General features: G+C 35.5%; 1 protein-coding gene across 1 annotated transcript in view; it reads left to right on the top strand.

The window, feature by feature from the left end:
* Nucleotides 1-7616: 7616 nt before the first annotated feature.
* LOC114252968 (sodium potassium chloride cotransporter) overlaps nt 7617-16295 on the top strand; it is a 53347-nt gene continuing 44668 nt past the window's right edge. Inside the window, 1 exon segment of the mRNA XM_028187672.2 lies at nt 7617-7825. The gene's annotated coding sequence lies outside the window, so the exon portion shown is untranslated.

The raw sequence follows: 16295 nt of genomic DNA, 5'->3' as shown, positions 1-16295 counted from the left end.
TTCAGCAATGCCAGGGGCAGAGCCAAGCCGCTGCCGCTATGATAAAATATCTCTCAGTAAAATGGTGGTCATTTACTAAGATTTTTTCCGTGGACTTTTTGGAGGATCCCGAGAAGCTACGTCCAGCGGCTTTGTTCCATTTTCCCACATTTGTGCACTTTCACAGATATTAAACAGTTAATAAACCACCCTTATAACACATTTAAAGCTGAAGAAAAACTAAATAGACAAAAAAAAATCACACTCCTCGCGTTCCCGCTAAAAAGTCCTTCCAAAAACTCCTACATGCGCAGTGTGACCATATGTGGCAGGATTCTACCATTTTGGACTCTTATTTTAGCTTCTGGCATGACCGGCAAACATTTTATAAAACCTGTCAGTTTTTGGCAGTATTGGGATAAAGAAAATAAAGGACAATGCACAAAAGCGGGCCATCTTTTTGTCAAAACTATTTGTACTTGAAAAACTATGCCTTATTTTTTCACGTTGTTTAGTTTATGTATCAACATTTCTTTCACCCTGGCATTGTTTTACAAAAAAATAATTACTTAATTGATAACATCCGAAAACAGTACTTTCACCATTCATAGTTTTAAATTCGCCAATAGGCAGACAAAGGGCTTAGCCCCTACATTGGTGACTAGCAGTAGTGTCCGAAGGGTGACCCCTTTTGAAGAGCACGGCTGTGCTTTTCGTGGGGTTGATGTCGATCCGCCACTTCACTTGAAAAATTCTTCCACTGCTTGGAAGCTACACTATTCCCGAGTGACATAGACTATAATCTTTTTTGAAAAAAGTAGGGATTCTTACTAAAACTCCAATAATGTAACCCAAGGTGTAAAAAAATTACCTAAAATATTATTTACATTGCGTGCCCTGCGAAAACTTGATGATAGAATAAAATAATGTACTACGACTTTGTAGAACACATTATTATTTACAAAAAGTGTCGCGACAGCATATATCTAACTATTATAGTTATGCCGCAATAAGTGTTCTTTTATTTAAAAAAATAAAACAACGTCAAATCCTATCGTTGAAATTCTTGTTAAAGACCCGAGCTGAGCCGGAGCGGGCTGCTAGTCGTTAATAAACAGGCGGGGAGAGAGCGGAGCCTTGCGGGAGTCCGGCCAAGATATGTCGCAAGAGAGAGCGAGTTCCCTCGACTCGATACCGAAACGAACGGTTCGACAAGAAGTCTCATATGATGAGCACAAAACTGTCTGGCACGCACATGTTATACAGTTTGTAAATTAAACCGTTGTGCCAGAGTTTGTCGAATGCCTTCGCGATATCGAAGTAGAGGGCTCCCGTAGAGACGGGTCTAGGTCTATTTAGTCCTACTAAGATGTGCTCCATGAGGCGGTGCACTTGCTGAATGCATGAGTGCTTCGCACGGAAACTGAGCTGTTAATCGATCAGGATGCCTTTCGAGATGATGAAGTCCCAGAGACGTTTGCATATAATTTGCTTAACACTGGGAGAAGGCTGATCGGGCGGTACATCTCTTACGCATAGTTGTGTAAAAACAATTTATTCTTGCATGTGTGAACATACCTGACGCGCTACATAAAACGAGGTACCCTACCGGCATCCTAAGCGGGTTGTATTGAATAGGGAGGGCGCTTTAAGATGCAACATCCGTAATAGATCTCTCTCTTTCTCTCTTCGATCGGTCCCTCGCTGCTGAGGATCGTGACTCCATCGATCCCGTATTGTAGCTTGGTGGAGTGCGTCGCTGACAGATACCCTCCGCTATTTGGTCCGATCATCATTTGGGACCTCTACCCCTAGGCCTTTTTTCCTCTATTTTACCGGTCATAGATAATACCGGTAATAGATCTAGATAAAGGAAAATTGACGGTGTCCATGAGCATTGACAATGCCATAGGCATATCGCGGCAACCTAGGTTCGTTAGAAAAAGAAAAAATAAATTAACATGTGTGCAATTCACACGTGGTAGAAGTGAAACCTTCCAAAATTAAAATACAATTATCCTAAACGTCTTAAGTATATGTAAAATTTTGTCATTAGTAAATAATCGTAAGGTAGCGCCCTCTGTGAATTGATATTTTAATTTCACGTATAATCCTAAATTAAAATTCACTACAAGAGCTTTCATACACACGTTAGTATTAAAAAATCTCACAGATGGCGCTGTATTAAATAGTATGTATATTTCTGTCTCATTCTTTGCTGGCTTCATCCTACACATTTTTGTATTTGTGTCTCTTACCTGTCGTTTTTTCCGTTGCATCCGGTTTGAAATCACAACGATTCTAAAGACGTTTTCACTTCAAAAACGCCGTAGCAGAAAGCGGGAAGCCAATTCATAATTAAATAAATATTTAGATTTTACGTTCGTTACTGTTTAGTCAGTTACAGTTCTTAATTCTAAAGATAACGACGTTGCTGTAACCAATACTAGAAGAAGAAGGAAACAGTAGTATGTTAGAAACGCTCTTAGAATAGCGTTTCGAAATATTTAAATGCAATGTCATTCCTTGGATGAAATAGTGCCGTTAAAATTTGGAGCTCGCCTGCGAACCATGGAATCCGGCTGAGTGTAATTTGAGGTCAGTGATGATGAGTGATTATCGTAGCTCATTGACATCAACAATGCCGGGGTTGCATCCAAGTCGCTGTTCACCGCTAAGAACACCACACCACACCTCGCTCGAAAACAGCTATGTCTTTGTCATAGCAAGGATGGTAGGTGGCCAAATTGATCTTTGGAAATACACTATCGATGAACGTAGTTATTTTAGGTAGTAGGCATGAACTCTGCCCTTCATGAGTGGTGCGATATCAATGAGATGAAATCATCTCAAATAACTTCTCAAAGCACTTTTTTATTGTCTCAGCCGAAATATGATCACGCGGTTCACCTGGTAATAAGCGATCACCGTCATTGCCAATCGACAATGCCATGAACATAGCAAAAATGTTAGCGCCGACGACTTACCAGAGATCTTATTTGAAAAAGGACACGCACGGCACACAGGAAACACCGAAGTCTCCATTTTACTGCTTGTACCTACTCCATTGTAACTACTTTTGCACTTTTGTACAACAAACTCTTCCCAAAAATCCAAAGCTTTTAGTCTGAAATCTTGTAATAAAAGAAATCCCGCAAAAACATGAAGCGCTAACGACATTTTCTGCATAATCTCGCCTGATAAGATTAAATCCTTACATCTTCCGAAGAACATTTTAAGTCAGTCTATTAAGTAATATAATGTCATGCGCTCAATGGTGACATTTGAGTGAGTGAATGAATTAGAAATTTTGAACTCAGTGAGTTATTTTTTGTTGTTTCGTACAGATCAACAAGATCTCAGATCGACTGTCCGAAATATGTTGATGTCTGTAAACAAATGCTATAAAATATAGGGAATGCTAAAAATAATTAAAAAATATTATTATTATTACTTGAAATTTTTGAAAGACATTCATTCAAAGATTTCAATACTGGTGGTAGGACCTCTTGTGAGTTCGCGCGGGTAGGTACCTCCACCCCGCCTATTTCTGCCGTGAAGCAGTAGGTAGTGCGTTTCGGTTTGAAGGTGGGGCAGCCGTTATAACTATACTTCAGACCTTAGAACTTATATCTCAAGGTGGGTGGCGCATTTACGTTGTAGATGTCTATGGGCTCCAGTAACCACTTAACACCAGGTGGGCTGTGAGCTCGTCCACTCATCTAAGCAATAAAAAAAAACATGAGCAATAATCTAAAATATTTGTAGAACTAACGCAATAAAGAATATTATTACCTAGAATTCTTACACCTAGAAGACCTAGTTGAAAACAAAACTGCTATCGTACTCTTCGATTCGAAACGCATTATTAAGTAGGTATGTAACTGCTTTACGGCAGTATTCCTGAGAGTCCTGCCATTAATAAAATTGTGTGTACTAATTAATAAACAAGTAGGCTGAGTTACGCTCTCATATGACATCATGTCGGGTGATTATTATTGGTTTGTACCAATAATGTGACTTCCAAATGTTTAGGTCACGTAGACCCCGTGAAATTCTTCCTTTTTGATGGTCCGATTGAGCTTGAAATAGTCTAGCTTTATAGTCTATAGCCCTAATGGGTGTCTGACGCTTACTTCCTAGATGAAAATCATTTAACTGCAAAACTTTTTTTTTCTTTTTTTTATTGCCCTAGGCAGACGAGCATACGGCCCACCTAATGGTGAGTAGTTACCGTCGCCTATGGACTTCAGCAATACCTACCAGGGGCAGAGCCAAGCCGCTGCCTACCGCAATTACGTGTCATGGATCCCCAACCCCAATACTCACCGATCTCTGGAGTTTCCCCACCGTCGACACTTTAAAGAATGACTCATCATGAAGATCATATGTTTCGATATAAACAATTAATTACGTGTCAATTAAAAAAATTAAAAGGTACTCGTGGACGCCAATGAGTAAGCACGACGTCGGTCTTTAATAGGAATGCATTACCCATAAGTGAGGTTCATCGTAGTCGTTCGAGACCAGAGCGAGCTGCTTCAATCCGGATGTACCCAGCCAAGCCGACGCCAGCATCAAAGTCAGACTCTCGTCTGACAACGAACCTTTTTCGACTCGGCACCATCGCCCTAAATGGACTTACCAATTGTTAAAGCTATTATTACAAATCATTCTATATTCTTGTTGTATTTTACGTCTTACTCACTTTTATTGATAGCTTTATTTGAACCGCTATAATAATATAATTATCCACTTTAGGTATGTTACGTACGTACGGACGTACCTACATACGTTTTACAAACGATTGTGGTTGTCAGGAAAATCTTGTAAATTACGTAGTATATGGAGGCAAGGGGTGATGAAGTCGTGTATATTATGGTTAACTGACTTAATATCTTTTGTTTTAGAGTTTTTATTAAATATTTTTTGTCGAAACCAGGTTGACAAGAGTCATGATTTTCGATGAATATTGTGAGTATATTCTGCCACGTCCGAGCTCAGATTAGCTCCTTTTATGTATTCGCAAGGCGATATTCGATCAGTTGTATACATGTTATGGTTATACATGGGTATGCTCTGTACTGTTTCCACAAAAAATATTTATTCCTCAGAACAGTAGTCGATTAATTAATCATGTAATTTTGTATACCTACACAAATTTTGGTAATAGTGATGTCCTCAGTAATCAATATTCATAGGTATCGATTCGAGAAATAAGTACTCTTATTCTTAAGGATAATTGGAGTGGTTTAATGTTTCAACTTATAAATTTGAAACTAATGGCATCCGCCTATAATTGTTTTATTCCAGTTTAAAGCAGAACGATTGACATCATCGCAAATGCACGCAGTCAAATGATCTTTGAATTATGAATTAAAATAAATTATTTATTCGACGTATGTATTCGTATTTAGTAAATTAGTAAATTAAAATATAAAGTAATTTATCTGCTGCTATATTATGTCAGTGTGTATATTATTCAAATCTTTTGTCGAATTAAAAAAGATATGGTCACTAATTGACTGACTCGGCGGTGCTGATTTGATGGTAACGATGATTATGATGATAGATACTTTACGTTGTGGCTGGAATACCCGTACAGGATTGGAATATGTCCTACCTTGGTGGTATTACAGGATGCCATTCCTTTATTAGGGAAGTAATTCGTAAATACAAGTCGTTGTGGCCTAAAGGATAAGACGTCCGGCACATTCATATCTAGCGATGCACCGGGTGTTCGGATCCCGCTGGCGAGTACCTATTTTTTAATTAAATACGTACTTAACAAATATTCAGGATTGACTTCCATGGTAAAGGAATAACATAGTGTAAAGTCAAAGGGTTAAAGAAAGGCTATTTGTTTTAAACGACATTTTTGCAACTTCACAGGAGAGCCATCTAATGTTAAAGTACTATAAAATATGGAAAAAAGATCATAACAAAAAAAATCATCTTCGGCTATTTGAATGGAGTAAAAATAATTAAATCTCAATTAAGCTTACTCCGAACTGTTGATGCTGATACCAAATAAAACGCACTTTGAATTAGAAAGACAAATGTCGCGTATTGTGAAATGTCGCTTAAACCAAATAACCCTTTACCCGCCGAATTATTGATTACAAGTGCACCAGACATTTAAATTATTAGATTAAGTCTCAAATTTAAAAACTACCACTCAATACTTACCCTAAACATATGAAAATAACAAAATTAAACAAATCAAAATGTACATATTATTATACATATTTATAACTAGTATTCATAATATATCATTATATGGAGATATTAAATGAGGAGATTCGCAGGAAAACCATGGTAACCGACATAGCCCAAAGGATTGCGACATTGAAGTGGCATTGGGCAGGACACATTGCTCGTAGAGCGGATGGCCGTTGGGGCCAGAAAGTTCTTGAGTGGCGACCGCGTACCGGAAGACGTAGCGTGGGTAGGCCTCCCACAAGATGGACCGACGACCTATTGAGGTTCGTGGGGATCCGCTACATGCAGGCAGCGCAGGACCGGTACCTTGTGGCGAAACTTGGGGGAGGCCTATGACCAGCAGTGGACATCTGTGGGCTGATAATATATATATATATCATAATATAATATCAATAGCAGCCTTCGACCTTCCTGACTTCGAGTAAAAAGATTAAAAAAGAGATTTCAATTCCAAAAACATAAATTTAGTCCCGAGAACTTTGTAATAGCAGTTGTATCAACTGGGTTATTCCCAGTTGTATTGCACATTGACGTCACGTGGTTAAAAATTACCTGGTTATGTCATGTTGAGTGAAAAAACTGGTTTTAAGCAAGCTTTTTACAGTTGAATACTTAAGCTTAATATTATGTCGAATTGAAACTTAAATCTATAGACGTTGAAAATGTAAGTAGTGGGAAGTTTTTTATTATTCAAATAGGTGTTTATTTAAATTGTGTCTTTGATTGTTTTTAGTATTTATGTTAGTTCAATGGTGGAAGTTAGATTGACACCAATGTTATTCATTTTAACTCCATACTTTTAAGGAAATTAATACCACCCGAATGTGCTAATTTGGTTTGTTCTTATTTCCTGATCTGGTCATCTGCAAATACTTTGAAACGGTTAATTAGTCGAAGGGTGATCCAAATAATCTCTGGTGAATAAAGAATATATATTTTCGGATACGTACTTATACATTTATTAATCACCATTAATCCGAACTCTTCACAGTTAAGGTCAATATTAAAAACAATAGCCTGGCTATTAACAGGAAAGACAGGGATATATCAACTGTATACACATATATTTCAAAACACAAAAAAATATTAATTTTGGATTATTAATAAACACATAAACATTAAAACGCTACGTTCATCGTTTAATATTAAACATCAGTTATCCACGATTATTTTACGATCACAATTCGTCTAACTCCAATATAAATACCGAATAATAAGTACAATTTCCTCAAAATGGACACTTTAAAACATCTTACATTGAACTTAACTGTCAGTAGTTGGGATGGTTGTAAACGCGTCACCATTAAAACTGGAAGAGATCTCGTCCTAACTAGAATGGATTGTTGTGAATATGGAACGGGTGGTGTCGTCGGGTAAGGGAGCTTCGTGCATATATAGTATCGGGGCGAAGGCTCCCTTGGCTCTGAACGACTGGCAGCGCGGCTGTCCGCACGCGCCATCACAATTTTCCCACTGTCGGACTCCGCGAACTTTGCAACGATATTGTGATTGCCGTATAAAGTACAGTTTGAATTATTTAATCCTTAAATAATTGTGTGTTAACAGTGAAAAAGTGAGATTTTTATCAGTGAGGAAGTTGACGCCACATCGCAGGCCGTTTAAGGTACGTACGTCATTTAGAAAACATTTCTTATACTAATATAATCTATGACCGTGAATAAATTATTTGAACCGAAATCCGAATAAAGTAATGAACATTCGTTAAGAATAAAATGATATGTGTATATATTATAATTAATGATTCCATATGTCAAGAATAGATTAAAATATTTCTTTATCAAGTGTGATTTACATAAATAAATCTTAAAAAGTTATTACTATGTAACCAGGCGATTAAGATTGTTATTATTATTGAAATATAATATAAAATACAGTTATTGATAATACAAGGTCATAGATGCACGAAACATATAGGTAATCAAGCAAATATTATCCGAAAACATACGTGTAACAATAAAGGGAGATGTGTTAAAATTATTTTTTTTATAGTTGAAAAGTAAAATTAATTTAAATGTAGCTAAATTGTAACTGTAACATTATTATTTTTTTTTATCATAAAAAGGTAATTTGATTAATTATATTCTAACTTATCGCTGTGAAAATAAATTGCTGTGAAAATAAATTAAAATTGCTGTGTGTTCAAGAGGTTTTCAAAGACAACATTTTATGTGCTTGTTTACTGATAAAAAATAATCTTCACTTCGTTGAGAACTGTACTTAACCCAATGTGATTACATTCTAATCGCGAATATTAAAGTTATTAAAAACATAAATTAAATATTTTTGTTGTGCAACATACCTTTATGCGATTGCTAATGAAATGCTTATTAGTTCATAGAATAACATATAGTTAATTGGATTTAAATATATTGCTTTTCTGGAGTATACATAATAATGCTTGTTGGTGATAATAATAGTGTGGCTAAAGGAATGGCAACCTCCTTGGCTAAGGAATCGATCCAGTCTTACCCCCGTATCTTTAGTCGACTCGACTCAACCTCCAACGCGCGTTTTGGTATGCTTGATCGTCAAAATAAACTTCACTCAAACGTCCTTCGAAATTTTTCTTCACCGGAGTGGAGTAAATGAACTGTCAAGTCAAGGTACATCGCGACGTACCTTGAACGTTCCTCAAGGCTGGTTTTCTATCAATCGATCTGTGCATGATTCGCGCATATTGAGCAATAGCAGATGCTGTTTGAGATTTGAAGAAGGCAATTTGGCTGAAAGTGGCATTCTTGTCGGATATAGCAGCTATGCGCAGATTGGCTTTATGTACACTCCTATGCTGAATCCTCAAACAGACCCAGAACACAGACACAATCGTATTAAAGAGACGCTTTGCTTGTTTGTATAGGATATTACAAAACAATACACCAAATACAAACAATATAATAGTCTCTTGTGCTTTCTTACACAATATTTGTTTAACGACTAATGAACCTGAACTGAACCCAGAAATTGAGACAGAAAACCTTCCAGTATTTAATACTCAGGTCTCTGCCAGAGGAAGTATTGTACGATCGTCTTTTATTTCTAGACATTTTAGTTAAAAATTCTCATATGGGTACATAACTTAGTAATCTAACTTCTTTATCTTTGTTGGAACCGAGCCGTGAGCACCATTCTTGTAATGCAGAAAGTTTTATTTATTTTGAAGATAAATGATTAAATTTGATATGTTATTTTTTATAATTTTTACTAATAAAGTAAATAGTTCGAGGTTGGACTTTTGAAACTCCTTAATTTATTTACCTACATAAGAGTCATACTTTGCTTCCTACCTAATAAATAAAGTCAATGCGGTTATGAGTTTTATTTAAATAATAATAAACTGGTGGTTGTGGAAAAGCAAACACAATGCAATCAAAATCACATGATACAGCGAATAAAAATACAAAGCCGGGTCCGAAATCTAAAATAATAATGGAAATAAATAAAATAAATAATACACTTTCAAATTTACCACACGCACACATTTTTGTTTTATTTAAATAATAATAAGTCAATAATAATAAGTTTTATTTAAATAATAATAAACTGGTGGTTGTGGAAAAGCACAACACGATGCAATCAAAATCACATGATACAGCGAATAAAAATACAAAGTCGGGTCCGAAATCTATATATATAAAAATGAAACCCGTTTTCCGTTGTCACGACATAACATGAAATCGGCTTGACCGATTTGGCTAATTTTGGTCTTGAATTATTTGTGGAAGTCCAGAGAAGGTTTAAAAGGTATAAAAATATGAAAATTCTCGGAATTAAATAAAAATAACAATTTTGTTTTCCCTTTGACGTGTCCCCCGTCGGACGGATTCCTTTTGTTTGTTTTAAGTTTATTCTATATAAAAGTTTAGGTGTTTTATTTATCGATTGAGGCACTACGAAGTCTGCCGGGTCAGCTAGTCTAAAATAATAATGGGTTAGAAAATAAATAATACACTTTCAAATTTACCACACACACACATATTTACGAATAACTCAAGGCAACTAAAACATCAAACAAGTTCAATGCTTCTAGTGTCAAACAGACAGTGGCGGCTTGACTTTGACATTAAACATTGGTTTGATGATAACTTGATAAAATTTTCCTCAAACTGATGACGTCGTAGTGACGCACTACCACAACTCTACCTCACTCGAGTAGAGTTGAGGAATAATGTAATGGTCGACTAAAAATCCGAAACTCGAGTAAGTTTGGGAGGAACGCTCAAGCGTCATCGGATGAGTTAAGAATGGAGGAATATTTGACGAAATGTCTAAAGATATGGGCATCAGAGTAAATTTATGCAAAAGTACTGATATTTTGGGCTTTGGACAACAAAGTTGGTCATTATCATAACTTTAAGCTCATTTTTAAACGAGTTTGTTTGTTCACTTACCTCTAAATCAATGAGCACATGAGTCGTCTATTATCAAAGGTGGCAATCTGTGCATTTGGACAAAAAAATTTTATTGATATGTCAATACAGATTGATTTGAATATAATCGTCTCCTTCAAAGAACACGGTTCAAAACCTGCATTAAATAAAGGTTAATAGTTAACCTGTTATTTATCTAAGATGTCGTTCCGAAGAGTTTTGTGACTGCCAATGGAATACAAAGTCAATAATTCGTTTTTTTGATTTACCAATCATTGTCCAAAAGTCAGATTGCCGGCTTTGATAATAGTCGGCTCACATATGAATACCATACAAAAACAGTTTTTTAAAACACTTTTTTCTATATTTAAATATGTTTATTATTTCAATATACATTACATATATACGTGAAAACAAAATATTCATTTTCCTAAATAGTGCGCTAACAATTGAATTAAATATCGACATAACCATAATTGGTTAATAGTTACGACACGCAAAGGTTGTGTACGTAGGTACCTATAGAAATTTAGTTAGTTAGTAAATTTTTTTTGTCACATTTTACCGTTTTGTTGAAAATGATAGCGACACCGGGTGTTACAACTTAATGAAGCAATGTAATAAAATCGGTCCTTGAAGATTTTTCGCTACTTCGATGTCGACCATCGAAGCAAACTTGTAAAATTCACAGCCTATCACGTGTATGTTGATGATGGCTACGTGATGGCTATGGAAAATTATTCGGACTCTACAGACAACCCTAAACTTGTAAAACCCTGAAAATGTAAACACATTTTTTTCTTCTTTAAATAAATATCTTCATAACGCAGCTTCGTTTACGTTATCGTAAAAAAAATATATTGGGACAGTAATTTTTTTGCATGAATAAAGTAACCACGTTTATAAAAATTTTCATTATGATTGATTGAATAGTTATGACGTAATAGCGTAACAAAAAACAAACTCGCTTTGGCATTTATAACATAAGTATTAAGATCAAAGGGTGTGCTGGCTCGTGTTTTATCTATACTAATATTATAAAGAGGAAAGATTTGTTTGTTTGTTTGTTTCGAATAGGCTCCGAAACTACTGGACCGATTTGAAAAATTCTTTTTCCATTAGAAGCCGACATTGTCCCTGATGAACATAGGCTACTTTTTTTAATTTTTTTTTAATTTTTTTTTTTTGGTTTCATGTGTGTTTTAATGTTTCCGAAGCGAAGCGAGGGCGGGTCGCTAGTTTAAAAATAAAACTAAATCAACATTACAAAAATATGTACTTCATGGCTAGAAAACGTAATATCGTCGCTGTCAAACCAAAATCTGCTGTGAACTATAAGAAAAGGTCAAAAAGTAAAAATCTAAAAAAGTGCACATAGCTGATTTTGGTTTGACAACGACGATATGCTTTTCTAGAATGTTTCCATTCACCATTAAAATCTAGACAATCATATAAATATGAAATGAAAAATAGTAATTAGAAAATCTCCTGAAAACATCGACGTCGTCTATTTATCTATTTGAACGAGAAACCTGTGGGACTACTATTACTACTACTAATTACACATTTAGTTCTTGGATTTGAAATGAATATAGACTTCCTCTGCGAAAGACAGTCAAGAACTTATCGCGGCATTCTTCTTGAGGTAATCTTCATAATTACAGTGTAATTAGTAGTTAAAGTTTAAGAAGGTAATCTGAGTGAGATTTGGTTGTCGTTGATACCTAAAAACTAAATTGACCCATGACTTTTTATTAATCCTTCCTAAGTTTTAAGTCCGAATTAATTCCGGATAACAATCGTTCGTAAACATGCAAAAAAAACTTAATTGTATTTTGTAAGGCATCTTTTGATTTCTGCCGTGAAGCAGTGTAATATGTTTCGGTTTGAAGGGTGGGGCAGCCGTTGTACTATAAAAACGGAGACGTTAGAACTAATGTCTCAGCCCACTGAGTTTCTCGCCGGATCTTCTCAGTGGATCGCGTTTCCGATCCGCTGGTAGATTCTGCGAAGCACGGCTCTTGCTAGGGTTCGTGTTAGCAACGTCGTCAGGTTTGAGCCCCGTGAGCTCAAATACTAGTTAAGGTTACGCTAATATAGTCTCTCAAGGCTATCAGCATAGGTAGGAAAAAAAAACTTATGTCTCTAGGTAGGTGGCGGTTTTTACGTTGTAGATGTCTATGGGCCCCGGTAACTACTTAACATGGACTCGTCCATCCATCTAAGAAATAAAAAAAATGCAGTCGTGTACATTGAAAAACGTATGTTACAAACACGGAAGTAGATGAATATTATACAATGACAGTACAAAACAAGAGAACGCTAAAATTCGGTACCTACTGTGTATTTAGCAATCCATTCCACTGAGTGCTGAAACACACCCTCCTGCGTCACATTCGCTTGACTGTATGTAATTTGTGGTCAATTCCATTCGCCCACCTAATTTTTCATTACACGGGTTGTAGTGGAGAAAAACATTCGTAACGCACGTTGATGCGTTGATAAAGTTAATTTGATGGGCACTCGATGAACTTGAAAAAGATTATTTTTATTATAGTCAGAAATTACGTATTTGTTATTGCGATGAGAAGATCTATGACCGGCAGATAAGGATAATGCGGGCAGACAAAATTTGCCTGACATCTGAACAATTTCATTTACGCTTAGTAATTATTATATTATTTACCTTTAAAATTGTATGTTTAATTTATATTTCCATACACCTATCAATATTTACTATTAAGTCCGCTAATATACGTAGAAAACATATGAAGTGTAATAAATAAAAAAAAGATGTGTGGTGTCGTGGGACACCGGATAGGAACGAAGTTCCTTATTATAAAAATATTAATTTTAAGTTCTATTCGAGGTAAGTGTAAAGAAAATAATTATTCGGGTATACATTTTTTATTATGATTTTTTATTGATAAAAAAAAAAAATACTTTACAAAGTTATCAACCTTATTTTATTCACAATGGTTTATAAAAAATATATAATAAAAATATGTTATTTTTTGTACGTTATTACAAAGTTAAGTTGTACACTGTGTGCATTACTAATAAAAATCTTACGTTACGGACGTTTTTTCCCGGTAATGGTAGCATTCCGATGTCGGCGACCGCGACCGACGACTGCGACAGGCGACCGCGCGACTTACTACTTAGTATGAATTTATATGGAACCTTAAACAACGCAAGCGACCCGAATCCATCCGAATTTTGTCAATCACTAATCTTCTGTTCTATCAGATCAGATCAGATCACATTTTTCGGATTATTACTCTGTTACATTTTAAATTGGCTCTGTGCAGTATTTATAAAATAGCCAAAAGTATTTAGAATAACTGAATTCTACATGAAAATATATAAAAATCAAGCACGCTTAATAGTTTAACAATAACAAACAAACAAGGTCAACCCAGTATACTGTCGAAGACGTGGAAAATAATAATAATAATACGATAATAATATGTATAAATGCAGGTGGCAGACATCCTATGAGGTAAAGACACTGAAAATCCTTCTTGTTAGAAATCATTACGCAATATGGCCTAGTTCTAACGTGAATAATTCTAGTGAATATAAAATACAAGTTTTTTTATTTTATTTAAAAACACTTACTGGTGGTAGGACCTCTTGTGAGTCCGCGCGGGTAGGTATCACCATCCTGCCTATTTCTGCCGTGAAGCAGTAATGCGTTTCTGTTTGAAGGGTGGGGCAGCCGTTGTAACTATACTGAGACCTTAGAACTTATATCTCAAGGTGGGTGGCGCATTTACGAAAAAAAAAAAACTTTGACATATTTTGATAACATTTCGAACTACAACCGTGGATTAATTCGCTGTTATTAATAAGTAATGTTACAAGTTAAAGAATTTAAGTGTAAATAAAATTGGTTTTGTTTATTGCCTCAATTGGCAGACGTGGAGTGCCAGGGGCACTACGCCGGGCCATTTTCCACTCACGTTTGAAGAAGAACAAGTCAGGAAATACTGCGCAAGAGAGAATACTCTTTATTCTTTATTGTACACACAGCTAATACAATACAATAATTGCGAAAAGTTATAAAATGGCGAGCTTAACTCAACAATTGAGTTATCTACCAGCTAACCGTTCTTAAGGAGGGAGAGCTTTACATAAGGGGGTAGAAGAGTAAAATCTAATCAATTGACTTATTGATACAATAACACTATACAATAATAATAATAATAATAACATACAAAAAACAATAACTGAAAAAATAAGCAAGTACGCAGAACTCAAAGATGAAGTGAGCAGAATTTGGCGACAGGAAAAAGTATACATTTTTTTTTTTTTTTATTGCCTTTGTAGGCAGACGGGCATACGGCCCACCTGATGGTGAGTGGTTACCGTCGCCCATGGACTTCAGCAATGCCAGGGGCAGAGCCAAGCCGCTGCCTACCAAATATACATAGTACCCATAGTTCTCTCCACAACAGGCGTCATTCCCAACCATCTTCTCCATAGCCTAAAACTATTAGACCTCAAAGAAACTCTCTACATAACTCTCCAAAAAGCCGCAATCTTGAATACATGTAGAATAGTCAGGAAATTCTTGCAGATAGACGAAAACGAAATTGCCCCTCATAATAACATACCGTCAACATAAATTTTCCTTACTACACGCTGCGTTCACTTGGTTTAGGCCCGTGGATGTGGTTCAGACTAGCCAAAGTGTTAAGAAAAGATTACCTTTCTGAAAAATAATAATAATAATAGAAAATTTATAATCAAAGACCCTAATTTAAAAAATGATAAATGCAGAAAATGTAATCGTCAGTCCGAAACCATCCAATATATAACAAGTGCTTGTCCGACACTCACACAAACCGATTACACACATAGGCACAATCAGGTAGCTCACATAGTTCACCAAAGGTTAGCTCTGAAATATAAATTATTAGAAAGCACACTGAAACCATATTACCAATACGACCCAAAACCTGTGCTGGAGGGCGCCACGCACAAGATGTACTTCGACAGAGCCATACTAACTGACAAAACTATACACAATAATAGGCCAGATATAACTCTAATTGATAAAATAAATAAAGTAGTGCATTTAATAGACATAGCAGTTCCTAACACCAATAATATACAAAAATCAATAGCTGAAAAAGTAAATAAATATACAGAATTAAAGGAAGAAATTTTAAGAATCTGGAAAATGAACAAAGTCACTGTCCCACTGTCACACAACATTGTCCCACTGGTGCTATCCAGTACAGGCGTTATACCTAAACACCTACTCGAATCTTTAAAAATATTAGACATAGCAGAAAACGCGTACATGACCTTGCAAAAAGCCGCAATATTAAACACATGCTGTATAGTCCGTCAATTCATGCAGGAAGACTTAAATATTCTCCAAGTAGAAAATGAAGCTCACTTGGCATAGGCCCGTGATCTTCATTATACCGAAATATCTTAAGTATTTCGAGAAACACAATATAAGAATATAATAATAAAAAACACTAATACATAATATATCAGACTATATACATACACAATTGCATACATAAATAACATAAAAATAAACATACACGTACATATCTATAAGTATAATTATAATACGTGAAGCAAAAACTTTGTATCCCTTTTTACGAAAATTGCGCGGACAGAGGTGTGTGAAAATTCCCAGACTTATATAGAGAATACAGAGAAGGAGTGCAAAATGTTATTTTT

The sequence above is a fragment of the Bombyx mandarina genome, chromosome 21 (assembly GCF_030267445.1).
Source record: "Bombyx mandarina strain Sakado chromosome 21, ASM3026744v2".
Taxonomy (NCBI): domain Eukaryota; kingdom Metazoa; phylum Arthropoda; class Insecta; order Lepidoptera; family Bombycidae; genus Bombyx; species Bombyx mandarina.
The sequence above is the reverse complement of the archived record's forward strand: the minus strand, read 5'-3'. Positions and strand labels throughout refer to the sequence as shown.